This window comes from Sapajus apella, unplaced genomic scaffold, assembly GCF_009761245.1.
Source record: "Sapajus apella isolate SASKATOON/1434 unplaced genomic scaffold, GSC_monkey_1.0 scaffold2, whole genome shotgun sequence".
Lineage (NCBI taxonomy): Eukaryota > Metazoa > Chordata > Mammalia > Primates > Cebidae > Sapajus > Sapajus apella.
The window spans coordinates 40,990,482-41,013,809 of NW_022436942.1; the positions used below are offsets into that span (position 1 = coordinate 40,990,482).

At 36.9% G+C, this 23,328-nt stretch overlaps 2 long non-coding RNA genes across 2 annotated transcripts; one reads left to right on the plus strand and one right to left on the minus strand.

Moving 5' to 3' along the window:
• The first annotated feature begins 601 nt into the window (after positions 1 to 601).
• LOC116563982 lies at positions 602 to 21,601 on the plus strand. Its single transcript, XR_004274674.1, has 3 exons — positions 602 to 613; positions 1,778 to 1,782; positions 21,469 to 21,601. It is a non-coding gene; the product is annotated as an uncharacterized LOC116563982 (long non-coding RNA).
• Positions 13,102 to 22,880, minus strand: LOC116563988. The gene is made up of 3 exons (XR_004274677.1): positions 22,744 to 22,880; positions 13,211 to 13,215; positions 13,102 to 13,113 (listed from the first exon to the last, which is right to left on the minus strand). It is a non-coding gene; the product is annotated as an uncharacterized LOC116563988 (long non-coding RNA).
• Between the last annotated feature and the right edge of the window lie 448 nt (positions 22,881 to 23,328).

Consider the following 23,328-nt stretch of genomic DNA (forward strand, 5'->3'; position numbering starts at 1 on the left):
TTATATGTCACAGGAGCTCCAATATCATTGCATCTCTTCATTCACTCCACCCCCACAGCTAATCTATGAATTTGTGAAAAGCGATTGGGCACATTTAGCTCAGCCATTTGCTCTTTTTCCCTGGTAGACAATATGTTCCTCCCTGTTGTTCTATTCTATAAATTGCATATAGGAGGTTCTGCATCTACTAAAGACCTAGGTAGGAAGGTGTTTTAGTTATGTTAAATTAGGCAACAACAAGGTAACAAAATCTCAGTCGTTTCACATATCAAAGTCTGTTTTAGATCAGCAGCTCTCCAGGGCTGCTGACTTCTCAGCAATGCCTCAGAGATCCAGTAGTCTTATGCCTTGCCATTCATTGTGCTTTTTAAGCAGGTGGCTTTCTGATAACTATTTGGCAAGACAACCTGAGATTTGAAAGATAAATGAGATTTAGCATTTTAAATATTGTCATACACATTTTTACTATACCTCCATTCCCCTAAGTAAAATCAGCAAATAATTTTTCTGCAACTATACCTCCTTAAAGAAACAAAGACAGGACAGATATGAAAACATTAGTGAATTAATCCAGAGGTCATGATAGTCTTTAAAGGTAGGTCCTCAAATGTAAGTTTCCTGGATTCTGTGTAATACAAAACCATTATTTTTCATGATGGCTTAGAAACATCATGTTGAATAAGTGGGAGAGCCATGCAAATACAGACATATTTCACTGGACAATGTGAAAATGAAGAGACCTTGAATGAAGTTTGATATGCCATTGTTTACTAACAACATTCTAAAATACTCAATTTGATCCATTGTAAGGCTTATTCCTTACATGTACCTTCCTTAGAATATGATAGTAGAAGGCATATATATATATGACCTTCATTTGGAAGTACGCAAAGAAAATAGAACTTAGTTACTTTGATTGGCATGTTCTGCATTCACTGCAATAACAATAATCATCCTAGGTTGTCCAGAAAACTTGGGAAATGCCAAAGTTTTTTTTCTGGAAACTGGTATCAGATCATCGTCTCACTTCATTTGGTGGCTGTGAGTGTGTAAGTATGCCAAATATTTTTAAACATAAGTCCAAGCCTACAACATTCCAAACTTGGCATTCATTTATCTTTGTAAACATTAATCTGATATTTACAGGAAAAATAAATCAATGACTTTTTTCTGCAGTGATTGATTATCTTCTAAATAAGAAGCTATAAAGTACTAAAATTCAATTAATAACATTAAGCTTCAATATATATATTATACAAAAAATGAATTGCTTGATTAAATGTTTATTACATAGTGATTTTCTTTATAATAAACAGAAATATGTTCAAGAAGCAATATAAATTTTGTTGTATAAGCAGACAATTTTTAGGGTGTTTTTTGTCCTACCTATTATTTGTATATAGGTTAAGAATATACAACGTGTACTGCTGTTTCACAGGATGGACTCAATACAACCAAAAAGAACAAATTACCTCAGATCTAATGCTGTGTCTGTACTAGTCCATATTCAAATCTTCTAAATCTATATTAAAACAATTATTTTTCTGACTTTTTCATTAGAGAAAGCCATTATATTGGTAAAATGGCAAGTGACGGTAAACCAATTCAAACTAGCAGAAATAAAATAATGGAAGAAAAAGGAAGAGAGGAAAAAAGTAAGGGAGAGAGGGAGGCAAAGAGAGAGAGATGAGAGAAGAAGGAAGGGAGGGAGACAAAGAACACTACTTGGCCAATAATTACATTGTCTAGGAGCATATCTTTTGCACTTCAGGCACAGATGGTGTATTTGTCCTAATTTCTGTTATTCCAGAGAAACAGAACCAATAGGCACATACACATACACACACACATACACACACACACACACACACTCCTATGAAAAGTAAGAATTGATGGGAGCTGACAAATTCAGGAAAGCTAGTAATGTAATTCAGCCTGAGTACAAATGCATAGAGGTGGTAGGGCACTGTTATAAAAATTGGTCCAAGCTCAGAGGTTAAAAAATCAGGAGCACCAATCTCCAAGAGCAGAAGATAAATGTTCCATCTCAGAGAGAACAAATTTTCCCTTCCTCTGCATTTTTGTTCTATGCAGGCTCTCAAAGATAGTGCTTACCTACATTGGTGAGGACGATCTTTTTGACTTAGTATACGAATTCAAATGTTAATCTCTTCTGATAACTTCCTCACAGACACACCCAGAAATAATATTTTACCAATTATCTGGTCATCTCTTCACCCACTCCAGTTGGCACATAAAATTAACCATCACGGATTAATTCAGATGTTCAGATACCAGATCTTTCTCTCTCTCCCCACTTCCCGCCCCTTATCGCTATTACTATCTATCTACCTACCTACCTGTTGATCTGTATTTCTCTATCATCTTGGCTCTACTTGCAAAATAAACACTGGTGACACAATACCTACTTCATCTTTAAAACTTGATCTCAATTTAAGAAAAATAGAGGCGAGAAATAAGCCCACAGGAAGTTCTGATTGGCTTGTCTTAAATCATATGTCCAAACAAATTCATGAGTGCAACATGAAATTTGGGATCCCCTAATTGGTCAGAGTATCACTCATTCTTGTTACTATATTTAACAGAGAAGTGGAAAGGAAACATGGCTTAAAAGAGAAAAACAATATGTGACATTATTCAGTGTCAGGCATATTTCTTACTATAATCTCAAGGATTAAATAATACAATAAACCTGATACATAAATACTATTTTGTTTCATTTTTATAGATGAAGAAATCAAGGGATAGAGTAATGAGGACCAAAGCCAAGACATAATTGAGGTGATGTGACCTGATTATGTTGCCATTTCATAAACATGGTAGACAAAAATATTTTTGCAAAAGTTTCCACAAAATACTTTATCCAAAAATAATAAGATTTCTATAAAATCTTAAACTCTAAGCCAGACACAGTGGCTCATCCCTGTAATCCCAGCACTTTCAGAGGCCGACATAGGTGGCTCACCTAAGGCCAGGAGTTCAAGACCAGCCTGACCAATATGGTGAAACCCAATCTCTACTAACAATTCAAAAATTAGCTGGGCATGGTGGCACGCACCTGTAGTCCCAGCTATTCAGGAGGCTGAGATGAGAGAATTGCTTGAACCCAGGAGGCAGAAGTTGCAGTGAGCTGTGATCATGCCACTGCACTCCTGCATGGACAACACAGAGAGACTCTATCTCAAAAAAATGAAAAAAATTAAAATATAAAACTCTAGAACTTAGATCCTCTACTATTGTCACCCATGTTTCTTCTCTCCAAGGCACTGCATGTATTAATTTCATACTTTTCCAATATATCCGTGAGATAAAATATTTTACTCTTCTGATTTTAGCCATGAAAATCACATGGGGAAAACACTCACCAAACCTTCATGAGGACTTTGATGGTTTCAATACTTCAGTGGAGGAAGTACCTACATAAATGATGGAAATAGCAAGAGAACTAGAATCAGAAATGGAGGCTGAAAATGTGACTGAATTGCTGCAGTCTCATGATAAAACTATAATAGTTTCTTACATGGTACAGAAACTCTTTAGTTTATTTAGGTTGCGTCTGTCAATTTTTGTTTTTGTTGCAATTGCTTTCAGCTATAACCGTGGAATACTATGCAGTCATAAAAAGAATAAAATCACATCCTTTGCAGAAAGATGTTTGGAGCTAGAGGCCACATCCTAAGCAAATTAAAACAGGAACAGAAATCCAAATGCCACCACATGTTCTCACTTTTAAGTGGGAACTAAACATTGAGAAAATGTGGGAAGAAATAAAGGAGCAACATACACAAGGGCCTACTGGAGGGTGGGAGTATGGGAGGAGGGAGAGGATCAAAAAACTACCTATCAAGTACCAGGCTTATTACCTGGGTGGTGAAATAATCTGTACACCAGATCCCCGTGGTATGAAATTTACCTGTGTAACAAACCTGTACATGTACCTCTGAATCTAAAATAAAAGTTAAAAAAAAAAAAAAAAAACTTTAATGGATGAGGAGTTGCTTCTTCTAGATGAGCAAAGAAAGTGGTTTCTTGAGATGAAATCTCCCAGTGAAGATTCTATGAACATTGTTGAAATGTCAGTAGATAGTGTAACTATAACTTTTGCATGTATGGGAAAATGAAAAACTTTGCTTTTTTTAATGCTATTTGTTTTGTTCAGGTGGTCTGGAACCAAAGCCAAAACATCCCTATGGTATGCGTGTATTTACATATCTATATACTGTGTACATGTACACATTTATATATTTTACATATATATCAATTATTTCCATAAAATAAATATAACTGGTAGATATGTTATAAATATGTATATTCATATATAATACTAGTAACAATAGTTAACATTTATTTAATGCTTACTAAATGCCCTAGTTTCTATTTTAAGCTATTTATGTTTATAATTTCATTAACTTTCCCAATAACTTTATAAGTTATAGAGTATTATTATATCAATATCACATACTAAGTAATTGATATATTCACATAGCTCATATGTAGTGAAACCAGGATTAGAACTCACAAAAGATAGAAAACAGATACATTAAACAGACAATGGTTTTTAAAAAAAAATTGGTGTAAATAAGCTATTAACAATCAAAATGTATTTTTAAAATTTTTTAGACTGCAAAAAAATGAGACATAGGGAAAAAATATTTTATGTATGTTTTTAAAAGTTGGCCATAGATGTCACCTTGTAAATTAATTTATAATGGTAAAATTGGTGGTTAGATCTAATAGCTGTTGTGTTTCCATTTCAGCACAAATACAAGTGTTGAATATTAAATCAAAGGAAAACATTATCCTACTAAATTCCATGCCTTCTATTTTTAGCATGTAAACAGATTTCTTCTGCATAATGTTAAAATGAACGCAAGTTTCTTGCTTCTCTTATTTGAAGAACATAATTTTAGACAGTCTGATTTCCTTTTATAACCATTGTATGAAAAAATAAATTATTTGAAAAGCTCCTCTTCAAAGGAGTCCTCCAAATACATAAACACACACACACACACACACACACACACACACACACACACACACACATTGCCATTATGAAGGAATGCATAATGTTGAAAATTTGTTTGCATTTATATAAGAGAAAAGCTAATAATAAAATAGAGTATATTACACATAAACATTTCTAAAACTCTGATGATGTCGATGGCACTCAAATAGTTACACAAGTAGTAAAATCCATTGGTGAGTTATTTAAGTATGCTACACAAATTTTATGAGGCTTAATCATATGAAATATGCTTAAAATTTGAATTGACATTTATTACTTAGCAATTGAGTTTCTAAAATGTTTAGAAAATCAAATAAATATTTAAAGAACACCTATATTTATTTTAAACTAAAAATGGACAGATTTTCAAACACTTTGTTACCATGAAACAGTAAATCAGCTAGAATTCATTTTACTGTGTACATTAGAAAATTCAAAATAAAAGTGCCTTTTTCAAAGACACAGTAAGTACACTAGCCATAAAGGAAAATTGGTAAATTGAACACTAACAAAATTTTTAAACTTCTGTTTATCAAAATACATTAAGAGAATAAACAAAGGATTACAAACTGGGGGGGAAATATTTAATAACTTTATAAGACACATTAGTCATATCCAGAATATAGAAATATATCTTTTGACCATATAAAACTTGGATTGTCTGTATTTAAAAAATAGTAATGTAGGATATGGTGTATTCCTTTTCAAAATTTAGCCTGTTAACTTCCTTTAAAATTCAAGAGGGGGGAAATTGTTAAGTATAATGACTTCTGAGTTCCTCTTCAAAGAACCAATATGTCAGTATGTTTAACTTTCCTGTCCTTTGTTCTCCTTTTTAAAGTTTAACTTCTTTGTTGTTTATGCCTCCTTGTCCCTACTTTCAGTAAACACCCCTCTCCTGGCCTCCATACTCACATATTTAGAGTCCTTAGTCATCCTCAGTCACCTATTGTGTCCTTAGTCATCCTTAGTAACTTATTCTGTAACTGTCCTCCCCACCAAAACTGTTCACTCCACCACTCCCACCCATAACCCTATTCCCTTCAAATTAGCCAACTGGAATTAGCTTAAACTGTGTGGTCCAACCCTAGCCAACAGGGGAATGACACAGCAGTAGGGACTAGCTGTGTTAGGGATAAGAATGCCTTAACCTCCCTTGTCCAGTGTGCTCTCGCCATTGCTCCATCTGCGAGATGCACCCTTCTGTAGAAGTCAATTTGCCTTGCTGAGAAAATTTATGTGGCAGTGCTATTTCTTTTGTGGCACCAAAAATTGGTTTCTACATTAAGAACAAAATTCTAATTTTTTAAATGGGCAAAAAATATGAGCAGACACTTCAAACAAGAAAATAAACAAATGGTTAATACACATGAAAAGTGTTCAACATTATTAGATATAATTTATATGCAAATCAAAACCACAAAAGATACTAGTACACTTCCATTAGGACAGTTAAAATTAAAAATATTAACAATATCAAATGTTGGAAAGCCATTAGAACCCCCCAAATTGCTGGTGAAAATGAAAAATACTGCCACTTTGGAAAACTGCTTGGCAATCTCTTTAAAACTTTAAGATTGGCCTGAAGTTTCTTGCTGCTGTCATCGTACTTCTGTTAGGTTTTGGTATCAGAATGATGCCGGCCTCATAAAATGAGTTTGGTGGGAGGTCATCCTTTTCAATTTTTTGGAGTGGTTTCAGTAGAAATGGTATCAGCCTTTCTTGTACCTCTGGTAAAATTCAGCTATAAATCTGGCTGGTCCTGGACTTTTTATGATTGGCAAGCTATTTTTTTAATTAATTTATTAATTAATTTATTTATTTTATTGCACTTTAAGTTGTGGGGTACTTGTGAAAAAGATACAGGATTGTTGCATAGGTACATACATGGCAATGTGGTTTGCTGCCTCCATCCCCCCGTCACCTATATCTGGCATTTCTCCCCATGTTATTCCTCCTCAACTCATTATCCCCCACTGTCCCTCCTCTAGTCCCCCGCAACAGACCCCAGTGTGTGATGCTCCCCTCCCTGTGTCCATGTGTTATTGTTCAACACCTGCCTATGAGTGAGAACATGTGGTGTTTGGCTTCCTGTTCTTGTGTCAGTTTGCTGAGAATGGTTTCCAGGTTCATCCATATCCCTACAAAGGACATGAACTCATCATTTTTTATGGCTGCATAGTATTCCATGTTGTATATGTGCCACATTTTCCCTGTCCAGTCTGTAATTGATGAGCATTTGTGTTGGTTCCAGGTCTTTGCTATTGTAAACAGTGCCACCATGAACATACATGTGCATGTGTCTTTATAATAGAATGATTTATAATCCTTTGGGTATATACCCAGTAATGGGATTGCTGGGTCAAATGGAATTTCTATTTCTAGGTCCTTGAGGAATTGCCACACTGTCTTCCACAATGGTTGAACTAATTTACATTCCCACCAACAGTGTAAAAATGTCCCTATTTCTCCCATCCTCTCCAGCATCTGTTGTCTCCAGATTTTTAAAGATCACCATTCTAACTGGCATGAGATGTTATCTCAATGTGGTTTTGATTTGAATTTCTCTCATTACCAGTGATGATGAGCATTTTTTCATGTTTGTTTGCTTAATATATGTCTTCTTTTGAAAAGTGTTTGTTCATATCCTTCACCCACTTTTGAATGGGTTTGCTTGTTTCTTGTAAATCTGCTTCAGCTCTTTGTAGATTCTGGATATTATCCTTTTTGTCAGATGGGTAGATTGCAAATTTTTTTTCCCACTCTGTTGGTTGCCAGTTCACTCTAATGACTGTTTCTTTTGCTGTGCAAAAGCTCTGGAGTTTAATTAGATCCCATTTGTCTATTTTGGCTTTTGTTGCCAATGCTTTTGGTATTTTAGTCATGAAGTCCTTGCCTATGCCTATGTCATGAATGGTTTTGCCTAGGTTTTCTTCTAGGGTTTTTATGGTGTTAGGTCTTATGTTTAAGTCTTTAATCCATCTGGAGTTAATTTTAGTGTAACGTGTCAGGAAGGGGTCCAGTTTCTGCTTTCTGCATGCTGCTAGCCACTTTTCCCAACACCATTTATTAAACAGGGACTCTTTTCCCCATTGCTTGTGTTTGTCCAGTTTGTCAAAGACCAGATAGTTTTAGATGTGTGGCATTGCCTCCAAGGCCTCTGTTCTGTTCCATTGGTCTATATCTCTGTTTTGGTACCAGTACTACGCTGTTTTGGTTACTGTAGCCTTATAGAATAGTTTGAAGCCAGGAAGTGTGATGTCTCCAGCTTTGTTCTTTTTGCTTAGAATTTACTTTGCTATGTGGGCTCTCTTTTGGTTCCAAATGAAGTTTAAAGTGGTTTTCTCCAGTTCTAAGAAGAGGATCATAAGTATCTTTATGAGGATAGCATTTAATCTATAAATTACTTTGGGCAGTTTGGCCATTTTCACAATATTGATTCTTCCTAACCATGAGCATGCAATGTTTTTCCATCTGTTTATGTTCTCTCTTATTTCATTGAGCAGTGGTTTGTAGCTCTCCTTGAAGAGGTCCTTTATCTCCTTTGTTAGTTGTATTCCTAGGTATTTTATTCTCTTTATAGCAATTGTTAATGGCACTTTGTTCTTGATTTGACTCTCTTTACATCTGTTATTGGCGTATATAGGAATGCTTGTGATTTCTGCACATTGATTTTGTATTCTGAGACTTTGCTGAAGTTGCTTATCAGTTTCAGGAGACTTTGGGCTGAGATATTGGGGTCCTCTAAATACACAATCATGTCATCTGCAAATAAAGATGGTTTGACTTTCTCCTTTCCTAACTGAATACCATTTATTTCTTTTCCTTGCCTGATTGCTCTGGCTAGAACTTCCAATACTATATTGAATAGGAGTGGTGAGCAAGGGCATCCTTCTCTAGTGCCAGATTTCAAAGGGAATGCTTCCAGTTTTTGCCCATTCAGTATGATATTGGCTGTGGGTTTGTTGTAAATAGCTTTTATTAGTTTGAGATATGTTCCGTTGATGTCTAGTTTATTGAGAATTTTTAGCATAAAGGGCTGTTGAATTTTGTTGATGGCCTTCTCTGCATCTATTAAGATAATCATGTGGTTTTTGTCTTTGGTTTGTTTATGTGGTGAATTACGTATATAGACTTACATATGTTAAACTGGCCTTGCATTCCCAGGATGAAGCCTACTTGATCATGATGGATAAGCTTTTCGTTGTGCTATTGCAATCGGCTTGCCAGTATTTTATTGAAGATTTTTGCATCTATGATCATCATGGATATTGGCCTGAAGTTTTCTTTTTTAGTTGTGTCTCTGCTGGGTTTTGGTATCAGGATAATGTTGGTCTCATCAAATAATTTGGGAAGGATCCCCTCTTTTTGTATTGTTTGGAATAGTTTCAGAAGGAGTGGCATCAGCTCCTCTCTGTAAGTCTGGTAGAATTCGGCTGTCAACCCATCTGGACCTGGGCTTTTTTTGGTTGGTAAGCTATTAATTTCTGTCTCAACTTCAGCCCTTGTTATTGGTCTATTCAGGGTTTCTACTTCTTCCTGGTTTAGGTTTCGGAGGGTTTAAGTGTCCAGGAATTTATCCATTTCTTCCAGGTTTACTGGTTTATGTGTATAGTTATTTGTGGTAATCTCTGATGGTAGTTTGTATTTCTATGGAATTGGTGGTGATATCCCCTTTACTGTTTTTTATTGCATCTATTTGATTTTTCTCTCTTTTCTGTTTTATTAATATGGTTAATGGTCTGTCTATTTTGTTGATCTTTTCAAAAAACCAGCTCCTGGTTTATTAATTTTTTGAAGGATTTTTTGTCTCTATGCCCTTCAGTTCTGCTCTGTTCTTAGTTATTTCTTGTCTTCTGTTAGCTTTTGAGTTTTTTTAATCTTCCTCCTCTAGCTCTTTCAATTTTTATGATAGGGTGTCAATTTTAGATCTTTCCTTGCCTCTCATTTGGGCATTTATTGCTATAAATTTTCTTCCCAGAATCTCTGGGACACACTGCTTTCAATGTGTCCCAGAGATTCTGGTATGTTATGTCTTCATTCTCGTTGCTATCAAAGAACATCTTTATTTCTCCCTTCATTTCATTATTTATCCAGTCAAATTGAAGAGCCAGTTGTTCAGTTTCCATAAAGTTGTGTGGTTATCAGTTTCTTAACCCTGAGTTCTAATTTGATTGCACTGTGGTCTGGGAGACTATTTGTTATAATTTCCATTCTTTTGCACTTGCTGAGGAGTGATTTACTTCCAATCATGTGGTCAGTTTTAGAGTAGGTGTGATGTGGTGCTGAGAAGAATATATATTCTGTGGATTTGTGGTGGAGAATTCTGTAAATGTCTATTATGTTTGCTTGGTCCAGATCCGAGTTCAAGTTCTGGATATTCTTGTTAATTTTCTGTCTTGTTTATCTAATATTGACAGTGGAGTGTTAAAGCCTCCCACTATTATTGTATGTGAGTCTAAGTCTCTTTGTAGGTAGTAAGAACTTGCCTTATGTATCTGGGTGCTCCTGTATTGGGTGCATATGTATTTAGTATAGTTAGTTCTTCTTGATGTACTGATCCTTTTACCCCTATGGAATGCCCTTCTTTGTCTCTTTTGATCTTTGTTGTTTTAAAGTCTATTTTATCAGAGTCTAGGATTTCAACTCCTGACTTTTTTTTTTTCTTCTCTCCATTTGCTGGGTAAATCTTCCTCCATGCCTTTATTTTGAGCCTATGTGTTTCCTTGCATCTGAGATGGGTTACCTGGATACAGCACACCCATGAGTTTTGACTTTTTAACTAATTTGCCAGTCTGTGTTTTTTGATTGGGACATTTAGCCTATTTACATTTAATGTCAATATTGTTATGTGTGAATTTAATCCAATTGCAGGCTATTTATTACTGCCTCAATTTCAGAACTCATTATTGGTGTACTGAGGAATTCAGTTTCTTCCTAGTTCAGTTCTGGGAGAATGCTATGTTTCCAGGAATTTATCCATTTCTTCTAGTTCTTCTAGTTTATGTAGATAGTGTGTTTATAGTATTCTCTAATGGTTTTTTGTATTTCTGTGGGGTCAGTGGTGACATCCTTCTTGGAATTTCTGATTGTCTCTGTTTGATTCTTCTCTCTTTTCTCCTTTACTAGTCTAGCTACTGATCTATCTAGTATATAATTTTTTTCAACATAAGCTCCTAGATTTATTGATTTTTGAAGGGTTTTTTATTTCTTTATTTCCTTCAACTCCACTCTGATTTTGGTAATTTCTTGTCTTCTGCTAGCTTTGGGATTTGTTTCCTTTGGTTCTCTAGGTTTTTTTAACTTGTGGTGCTATGTTGTTAGCTTGAGATCTTTTCAGCTTGCTAATGCAAAGGAACCAAAATCATAACAGTCTCTCTGACCACAGTGCAATCAAGTTAGAACTCAAGATTAAGAAGCTTACTCCAAACTACACAACTACATGGAAATTGCACAACCTGCTCCTGAATGACTCCTGGGCAAATAATAAAATTAAGGCAGAAATCAAGAAGTTCTTTGAAACTGTGAAAGGAAAATAAATCTTGGAACTACCAAATCACTAAGCTAATGGGAAAAGTCAAGCTAGGAACTGCTTGGGGCAAACCTGCTTCCCATTCCAATTCAAAGTCATTCCTCTGAGGTTCACTTAAGACAAATGCATATCTGATTGCTTCCACTCCCCCATTGTTTGTGTAAAATTCAGATTAGCTGAGCCAGACTAAATTGCATTTTAGGTGGAAGGCTCATCAAGGACTCAAAATAATGCAACGTTTTGTCTCTTATCTACTTCTAACCTGGAAGCCCCTATTTCAGTTTATCCCACCTTACCAGATTGAACCAATGTACATCTTACACATATTGATTTATGCCTCGCATTTTCCTAAAATGTATAAAAACAAACAGTACCCCCAACCAACTCGGGCACATATCTCAGGACTTCCTGAGGCTGTGTCAGGGGTACATCCTTAACCATGGCAGAATAAACTTTCTAAGTTGACTGATACCTGTCTCAGATATTTGGGGTTCACAAAACTAATGAGAACAAAGAGATAACATACCAGAATCTCTGGGACATAACTAAAACAGTGTAAAGAGGGAAATTTATAGCACTAAATGCCAACATCAAAAACCTAGAAAGATCTCAAATAAACAACCTAACATCGCAACTAAAAGAACTAGAGAACCTAGAGCAAACAAGTCCCAAAACTAGCAGAAGACCAGAAACAACCAAAATCATAGCAGAACTGAGGGAGATGGAGACACACACAAAAAAAATCCATCAAAAAATCAACAAATCCAGAAACTGTTTTTTTCTTTTTAATAATAAAATAGATAGACTGGTAGATTAATAAGAAGAAAAGGGTCAGACACAATCAGAAATGATAATAAAGATATTACCACTGACCCACAGACATACAAACAACCATCAGAGAATACTATAATCACCTCTCTGCACATAAATAAGAAAATCTGGAAGAAATGGATAAATTCCTAGACAATACATCCTCCCAAGACTGAGCCAGAAAGAAACTGAATCCCTAAATAGACTGATGAGTTCTGAAATTGAGGCAGTAATAAATGGCTACCAACCAAAAAAAGCCCAGGACCAGAGAGATTTGCAGCTACATTTTACCAGAGGTACAAAGAAGAACTGGTACCATTTCTACTGAAACTATACCAAAAAAATTTAAAAGTATGGACCCCTACCTAACTCATTTTATGAGGTCAGCCTCATCCTGATACCAAAACCTGTGAGAGATACAACACAAAAAAGAAAACTTCAGGCCAATATCCCTGATGAACATCAATGCAAAAATCCACAACAAAATATTGGCTAACCAGGCCTAGCAGCACATCAAAAAAACTCACCTACCACAATCAAGTTGACTTTATCCCTGGGATGCAAGGTTTGTTCGATATATACAAACCAATAATTGTAATCCATCACATAAACAGAACTAAAGACAAAAACAACATGATCATTTCAATAATGCAGGGAAGGCCTTCAACATAATTCTACATTGCTTCATGTTAGAAACTTTTAATAAACTAGTTATTGAAAGAATATACCTTAATATAATAAGAGCCTTACATGACAAACCAACAGCCAATATCATACTAAATGGCAAAAGATAGAAGCATTCCCCTTGAAAGCAGGCACAAGACAAGGATGCCATCTCTCACCACTCCTTTTCAACATAGTATTTAAAGTTCTGGCCAGGGCAATCAAGCAAGAGAAATAAATAAAGTGTATTCAAATAGGGAGGGAGGAGATCAAATTATCTTTGTTTGTAGAAGATATAATCCAAATCTAGAAAATTTATTGTCTCAGCCCAAAAGCTCCTTAAGCTGATAAGAAACATCAGCAAAGTCTCAGGATACAAAATCAATGTGTAAAAATCAGTAGCATTCCTATACACCAACAACAGGCAAGCAGAAAGCCAAATTATGAATGAACTCCCATTCACAATTATTATAAAAAGAATACAAGGCCTAGGAATACAACTAAGAAGGGAAGTAAAGGACCTCTTCAAGGAGAACTATAAACCACTGCTCAAAGAAATCAGAGGGAACACAAATAAATGGAAAAATATTCCATGCTCATGGATAGGAAGAATCAATATCATGAACATGGCCATGCTAGTAATTTATAGATTCAATGCTATTCCCATTAAACTAACATTGACATTCTTCACAGAATTATAGGGAACTATTCTAAAATTTATATGGCACCAAAAATGAGCCCAAACAGCCAATATAATCCTAAGCCAAAAGAACAAGACTGGAGGCATCACACTAACAGACTTCAAACCATACTGCAAGGCTACAGTAACTAAAACAACATGGTATGGATACAAAAACAGGCACATAGACCAATGGAACAGAACAGAGAAATCAGAAATAAGACCACACACCTACAAACATCTGATCTTTAGCAAACCTGACAAAATCAAGCACAGGGAAAGGATTCCCTATTTAATAAATGGTGCTGGGAGAACTAGTTAGCCATGCGCAGAAAATTGAAACTGGATCCATGCTTCACTTTACACAAAAATTAACTCAAGATGTATTAAAGACTTAAATGCAAAATCCAAAACTACAAAAACCCTAGAATAAAATCTAGGCAATACCATTCAGGACATAGGCAGAGGCAAAAATTTTATGATGAAAATGCCAAAAGCAATTCCAACAAAAGCAAAAATAAATAGAATTTAGTTAAGCTAAAGAGCTTCTGCACAGCAAATAAGATTATCATCAGAGTGGGCAGACAACCTACAGAATGGGAGAAAATTTTTGTGATCTATCAATCTGACAAAGGTCTAACATGCAAACTCTAAAATGAACTTAAACAAATTTACAAGAAAAACAAAAAACAACCCCATTGAAAAGTGGGCAAAGGACATGAACAGACACTTCTCAAAAGAAGTCATTCATGTGCCAACAAATATGTAAAAAAAAAAAAAAAGCTCAACATCACTGATTATTAGAGAAATGCAAATCAAAACCACAATGAGATATTATCTAACATCAGTCAGAATGGCAATTATTAAAAGGTCCAGGAATAACATATGCTGGCAAGGTTGTGGAGAAAAAGGGACACTTTTACACCAGTGACTGAAATATAAATTAGTTCAACCATTGTGGAAGACAGTGTGATGTCTTATTGAAAGTGAATCCTCAAAGATCTAGAGGCAGAAATACCATTTGACTAAGCAAACTCATTACTGGGTATATGCCCAAAGGAATATAAATCATACTATTATAAAGATACATGCATGTGTATGTTTATTGCAGCACTATTCACAATAGCGAAAACATGGAATCAACCAAAATGTCCATCAGTGATAGACTGAATTAACAAACTGTGGTACATCTACACCATGGAATACTAGGCAACCAAAAAAGGAATGAGATCATGTCCTTTTCAAGGACATAAATGGAGCTAGAAGCTGGTATACTCAGCAAACTAATGCAGGCACAGAAAACCAAACACCACATGTTCTCACTTATAAGTGGGAGCTGAATTATGAGAAAACATTCACACAGGGAGGGAACTATACACACTGGAGCTTGTTGGGGGCTGGTGGGGGTAAAGAGAGCATCAGAAAGAATAACTAATGGATATGCTGGGCTTAATACCAAGGTGATGGGTTGATCTGTGTGGCAAAACACCGCAGCACACATTTACATATGTAACAAACCTGCACATCCTGCACACGTACCCCAGAACTTAAAATAAAAGTTGAAGGAAAAAAAAGCTTAGAGATATATTTACTACACAGCCAGCACTTTTCACTCCTGCATATTTATTTAACAGAAATGCAAATAAACGTCTACATAAATCTTTTGAAAAAAATAGCCAACGTTGGTTAAGGCACTAAAAATTATACTCATTTATGTATTTTTATTCATGTGTCCATGGTATAGCACTGGAGTTAATCAATAACCAAGGCTCATACCAACTGGCCGAGTCATTTTATCTACTTGGTATTGTGTACTTGTTTAATGTCCCATCCATAGTAGATACCCTCTTACAGGGATAACATGTGAAATAAAGATCTTTTTTTTTTTTCCAACTCCCATATAACCATAGTTATGCCTCTCAACTCTTCCTTTTTTGTCTCTGATCTTCCAATCTGTCTCCTTTCAGGCCCCTGACTAACTGGCCAGACCATTTTTCATTTCTCATGAATCTACAGATATTCTTATCATGGGCTACACTAATATGCACTGTACAAAGATCTGACAATTGAGATTGTTTTTCTTGCAACTGCTTTTCAAGGCCGCCCCTGAATGACATTATTGTACAGTTACCTATTTCTTTTCTGGCACCCAAGATACCAAGCCAGCCTATACAGTAACCATGCTCAGGAATGTTTTTTTCTTCTCTTTCAGTTGCTTACAAAGGATCCCCATAAACTCCATGGGTATGTGCTGGAGAAAATGATTAGACAACTGTAGTAGAGGAAGTGGAGGTCTGAACTACCTGCTCTTGCAGTTGTTCATGGCATTTGGTCCTGCTCATATCCCTTCCAGTTTCTGATATATTGGAACTAGTCTTGCCTGATTTTATGACTTAGTAGTTTTTATATGTCTCATGATGGACAATTCTAGATAACAATCATTTACTGTCTTATGGTCAGACATTCTACTTTTATCAGGGCTCATACACATTTTAGTAATTCATCTTTCAAAGGCATATAATTATCCATTGCAGGTAGTATGAACTTCTTCTAGAGCTCTAAGAATGTGTATTATATTTTCCCCAACTAGAAATTCCCATAGATTTGACAGGACATCATTCCCCAGTATTTATATTCTTAATACTATAGAGCCTAATTGTTACAAGCGTTCTTGCCGTCTTATTTCTTCACATTAGTTCCTCTTGTTTAACCGTGCTATAGATTGTATTTGAAACACTGTCAGTAGAAATAATTTGGATCCCGAAACCTTTCTTTCTCCAGGCAGGATTTAAGTGTACTACATCTAGTCTCCTGTGGCACAGGCACAGTGGGATTACCTTAACCCAACTTCAGAGATTAAGATATTTCAGTGTAAGCAATTCCTGAAAGGACCTCTTTGTTTCTACTTTATCCTTACATGTATGTAAAACCCTAAGAATTTTTAATGTGTTTGTAAGTGTGCCCAGGACTCTAATATCTGTCTCAATTTCCCTGTGAAGTTGCTAAAGCTTCACTAGCACCTCTAACACCCCACACATAGTATATACTTAATATGCATTTATATTAAGTGAGTAAGTGCATGAATGACTGAATGATGGACATTCAAGTACCAATAGTGATCATTGTAATTGATAAGCATCACTGATCCACAAGGCAAGAAATATGTATGTATGTATGTATGTATGTGTGTATGTGTTTGTGCCTGTGTGTGTATTTTACATGAATTGTAGAACTATAATAGTTTTTTCTGGGATGTTCATTTTCTGAATAACCCCTGCTTAGCACTTATTACATCCAAAGATACAAGTCTTTTCTACCATAAAACAAGCTCATATTTCAGTATGAGATCTTAACAGTAAAAGAATAAAAATAATACCCATTGGAATATTTGTATAATTATCTGTCAATACTGATTTTAAGCACTGTAAATATTCACTACAAACATAAATACACCAAAAAAGTGACCTTATGTTTTTATATCATAATCAGAAAGGATTTAGGGGAACTTTAATGTACTTCAAACAAACTAATATTTATACTTTTTATTTATCTATTTATTTCTTTATTTTAATATTCCATTTTTTATTTTAGATTCAGAGGGTACATGTACAAGTTTGTTACTTAGGTATATTGCATGATGCTGAGGCGTGGGATATGAATGGTCCCATCACCTAGGCAGTGAGAATAGTGCCCAACAGGTAGTTTTCAGACCATACTGCCCTCCCTCCCTGCTCTAGTAGTCCCCAGTGTCTATTGTTCCCCTCTTTGTGTCTATGTGTACTCAATGTTTAGCTCACACTCGTAAGTAAGAACCTGTAGTACTTGGTTTTCTGTTGCTGTGCTAATTTACTTAGGATTATAGTCTTCAGATGCATCCATGTTGCTGTAAAGGACATGATTTTTTTTTCTTTTCTAAGGCTGCATAGTATTTCGTGGTGAATATGTACCACATTTTCTTTATCCAATCCACTGTTAATAGGAACCTAAGTTGATTCCATGTCTTTTCTATTATGAATAATGCTGCAATGAACATGTGAGTGCATGTGACTTTTTGGTATAATGATTTATTTGCTTTTGGGTATACACACAGTAGAGGGATTGCTAGTTCTGTTTTTAATTCTTTGAGATATATTCAAACTGCTTTCCATAGTGGCTGAAGTCATGTACATTCCCACCAACAGTGTATCAGTGTTCCATCACCAGCATGTTATTTTTTGACTTTTTAATAGCCATTCTGACTGGTATGACTGGGTATCTCATTATGGCTTTGATTTGCATTTCTCTGATGATTAATAACAATTAGCATTTTTTTCATATGTTTATTGGTCACTTATGTTTCTTTTGAAAACCGTCCATGTCCTTTGCCCATTTTACAATGGGGTTATTTGCTTTTTGCTTGTTAATCTCTTTAAGTTCCTTATAGATTCTGGATACTAGACCTTTGTCAGATGTGTTGTTTGTGAATATTTCCCCCCATTTTGTAGGTTGTCTGTTTTCTCTGTTGATGGTTTCTTTTGCTGTGTAGAAGCTATCTCAGCACTACTTGTTAACATTTCATGCTAATAGATTGGAAGAATCAATATTATTAAAATAGCCATACTGCTATTCAATACTATTTCTATCAAACTACCAATGCCATTTTTCACAGAATTAGAAAAAAATGGGCAAGATGACCAACTAGATGCAGCCAGGAAGAACATCAGCCACCAAAGGAACAGGACATAAAAAACACTGAGACACTTCTAGCAGACCTTCAGAAGGAAGGCATTGAGAGTGGATGGAAGAACGACACAGATGCGAAGCTGAAGAGGAAGAAAACTAGTAACCCAGTACAGGGCTACCACATACAAGGATTTATTCTTGGCCCCCAACAACTCATGTGAAAGGGGAGAGTTGGACAGGCAAGGAACAACCAGATCTTGCCATGGGCCTCTGGAATTCCAGCAAGAGGAGACCCCATGACTGCCGTGGACACTTGGGCTGGTAGGCAAAGCTGCTTAGAGAAGTGGTAGGAACAGAACTCTAGCCAGTGCAGAGCTCAGAGGGTTTGGTGCGGGAGCATCTGTAGTGGTGTATGGCCAGGGACACCCATTCCCCTAGGGTCAACTTGCTCCCAAAGGAGAGTTTATCTTTAGAGGAAGTATCAGACCTGAATTCTGCGAGGCAATCTTGCCCATGAGACAGGGTCAGTCAGATCCTGAGCACCCTTCAGTCTGCTGGCCGCTCCCAGGGGCCCAGCTTGGCAGTGCCTGTTTGCAGTGCAGCCTTGGGTGCCTGGGAGGGACAGGGTGGGTACCTCCGGAGAGCCTGCATCATAGCTCCTGCACTGGCAGAACACATCTGACCAGTAGAGTGCTCCAGCAGAGTGGTTTCCTACCCCCACTGCAGGCCCCCTATGCCACTTTACCTGCATACATTCACCCACTGCCATCCCCCATGTATCTTTGCCTCTCTGTGTGATCATGGGAGGGCGTTGCTTTCCCCTTTCCTACCAGCAGGCATGTGCATGTGTATCTTTCCATGCCACTGTGGTCTGTGCGAGTGCACCCTTCTCCCCCTCCCCCTGCTGCATCGCCATTGCTGTACAAGTGTTGATGGGCACAGAGCTGGAGCTCATCATCTCTGCCCCTGTCAGCACTCTGCTTCTGTACCAACACTGCCACCAGCATAAAACTAGTATGGAAAACCATGAACCTGCCCCCACCCAGAGCAGCCACCGCCACCCACATGAATGCACACAGAGGACACACAAAGTCCTGCCATCACCAGTGCCCCATCCACATGCTAACACAACCACTGGCTCAAATGTGTGCATAGTCACTGATGGAGGCCCCTGTCTGCTCTGCCTCCCCAGCTATGCTGCCACTACAACTACTGCAAATGCTGAAATGGAAACTGGCACTTAGGTACCTTTTAGCATCCTGCTGCAGCCAACAAGCATGCACCCTGCCATGCTGCCACCACTGCTGGCATGTGCTAATTAGGATTGATATCACTGCCACCACCCTATGAAGGGCTATGGCTGGCACCACCCATTGGAGTGTTTTGACCAGCAGCTCAGGAGCACTTCAGCTCCTCCAGTGCAGCAGGTACCTAACCTTGAGGAGCCAAAGAAAAATGTTGGGGCCAGTATCAGTCCCAAAGCATTAGAGCACACAGTCCAGGAGTGCTGAGCTGAGCCTTGGCTGCTTAAAATCTTCCAGAAATGAATTCAGTCAGTTGAGCCCATCTTTTATCACAATCAAATCCTCAAGGTCATCAAATAAGATAAAGGAAAAATAAACTCAGCCCCAAAAGAGCAACCTCAAAGATTAAAGGAACACGAACCCACAAAGGTAAGAAAGAATTAGCATGAGAACTCTGACAACTCAAAAAGCCAGAGTGCCTTCTTTCCTCCAAATGATTACACTAACTCTCCAGCAAGGGTTCTTAGCCAGGTTGAGATGCCTGAGGTGACAAATAAAATTTGTAATATGGATAGAAAGGAAGGTTATTGAGATTCAGGAGAATATTGAAACCCAATCTAAGGAGGGTAAGAATCACAGTGAAATAACAAAGGAGCTGACAGACAAGACAGCCAGTATGGAAAAGAATGTGACTGGCCTGCTACAACTGAAAAACACACTAAGAATTTCATAATGCAATCACAAGTACTAACAGCAGAATAGATCAAGCAGAGAAAAGAATCTCAGAGCTTGAAGACTGTTAAGACAGACAAGAATAAAGAAAAAGGAATGAAAAGGAACAAAAAAAACTTCCAAGAAATATGAGATTATGTAAAAAAACCAAAACTATGACTCATTGGCATCCTTGAAGAGATAGGGAGAATGGAAGCAACTTGGAAAACATATTTCACAATATTATCCAGGAGAACGTCCCAAATCTAGCTAGAGAGGCCCAGCTTCAAATTCAGGAAATGCAGAGAAACCCAGCAAGATACTTCACAAGAAGATAATCCCTAAGACACATAATCATCAGATTCTCCAAGGTCAAAGTGAAAGAAAAAATGTTAAATGCAGCAAAAGAGGAAAGACGGATCACCTACAAAGGGAAGTCTATCAGACTCACAGTGGACCTGTCAGCAGAAACACTGCAAGTCAGAAGAGAATGGAAGCCTATATACAACATTCTTTTTTTTTTTTTTTTTTGAGACGGAGGTTTGGTCTTTTTACCCAGGCTGGAGTGCAATGGCGTGATCTCAGCTCACTGCAACCTCCGTCTCCTGGGTTCAAGCAATTCTCCTGCCTCAGCCTCCCGAGTAGCTGGGACTACAGGCGTGCACCACCATGCCCAGCTAATTTTTGTATTTTTAGTAGAGACGGGGTTTCACCATTTTGACCAGGATGGTCTCGATCTCTTGACCTCATGATCCACCCACCTCAGCCTCACAAAGTGCTGGGATTACAAGCGTGAGCCACCACGCCCGGCCACAACATTCTTAAAGAAAAGAAATTCCAGCCAAGAATTCAATATCCAAGCAAACTAAGTTTAATAAGTGAAAGAGAAATAAGATCCTTTTTAGATAAGCAAATGCTGAAGAAAATCATTACCACCGGGCCTGCCTTATAAGAACACCTAAAAGAAGCAATGAATATGGAATGGAAAGACTGTTACCAGCCTCTACAAAAGCACACTTACGTACACAGACCAGTAACATTGTAAAGCAACCACACAAATGAGTTGGCATAATAACCAGCTAATGACACAATAATAGGATCAAATCTACATATATTAATACTCATCTTGCATGTAAACAAGCTAAATGCCCCAATTAAAAGGCACAGAGTGACAAGCTGGATAAAGAAGCAAGACCCAATGGCATGCTGTCTTCAAGAGTCCCATCTCACGTGCAATGACACTTAGAGGCTCAAAATAAAGGAATGAAGAAAATCAAGTAAATTAAAAAAAAATGCATAGGTTACAATACAAATTTCATATAAAACAAACATTTAACCAATGAAGATTAAAAAAAAAAAAAAAGACAAGAGCGTTACATAATGATAAAGGGTACAATTCAAGAAGGATACCTGACTATCGTAAATATATATGCACCCAACACAGGAGCATGCAGATTCATAAGGGAAGTTCTTAGAGACTGTCAAAGAGACTTAGACCTTCACACAATAATAGTGGGAAACTTCAACATCCCACTCACCCACTGACAGTGTTAAACAGATCATCAAGGCAGAAAATTAGCAAAGACATACAGAATCTGAGCTCAACACTGGTCCAAATGGACCTGATAGACATCTATGGTATTGGGATTCACTCAGGGTGGTTGACAAAATATCAAGGGAAATATTAGGGAAAGTTATAAGATACAATCTCAAGCCTTTTGGAAGGCTGAAAGGTTTTCATTAACTTATAATAATGAAACAGTTTGAAGGCAGCCAGTTCTTACCTTGGAGCATTAGGTCATAGAGTGAAGATTAGGGATAATAGAAGCCTCCCCAGTTAAGTCTGTTTACTCCATATTCCTTTGTCCCTACTCTAAATAGCTTGTTTACTCATGTAAACTTTGTGCCTGATGGTCTTCTCAGGGTGAGGTCAACCAGGGGATTACCCATTAATGGTGTTTGCTCTGGGCCCTGAAACCAAACCTTTTATCATTCATAAAATCACTCTTTTAACCATGTTAATTATCCAAACAGTACTGACTTAGAACCTCTGTAATTAAATCTATCTGTATAAATGCAAGGAGAAACCACTAGTCGGGGTCAGGTAGCTGCAATTGCCTTCTGAGAGCAGATGTTGACCTCCCTAGCTCACTTGTTCACTGTATTTTGTGTATCGAGTGTATTTATTCATCCATCACAGAATCAAGGTTTGCAGGACAGACCCCTGCTGGTGGTGATCAACATCTCAGGTGGTGACCCTGATGTAATCATTGCCACACTATAGAAATCTTCACCCAAATCCAACACAATATACATTCTTCTTATTGCCACAAGGCATATACTCTAAAATGGATCACATGGTTGGACATGAAACAATCCTCAGCAAATACAAAAAAATAGAAACTATAGCAAACACTTTCAGACCACAGAGCAATAAAAATCGAAATCAAGACTAAGAAAACTGCTCAAAACCATACAGCTGCATGGAAATTAAATAACCTGCTCTTGAATGACTTTTTGATAAATAATGAAGTTAAAGCAGAAATCAAGAAGTTCTTTGAAACTAATGAGGACAAAGATACAACATACTAGTATCTCAGGGACATATCTAAAGGCAGTGTTAAGAGGGAAATTCTTAGCACTAAATGCACACATTAAACAGTTAGAAAGATGTCAAATTACAACCTATCACAACTAAAAGACAAACAAGAACAAACCAACTCCAAAGCTAGTGGAAGAGAAAAAAAAAAACTCAAGTTCAGAGCTGAACTGAAAGAGACTGAGACACACACACACACACACACACACACACACACACACACACACACATTTTAAAAAATCAATGAAGCCAAGAGTTGTTTTTTGGAAAAATTAATAAAAAACATAGACCACTAGCTAATCTAATAAAGAAGTAAAAAGAGCAGATCTAAACAAACACAATTAGAAACAACAAAGGGGATGTTACCACTGACTCTATAGAAATACAAATAACCATCAGAGA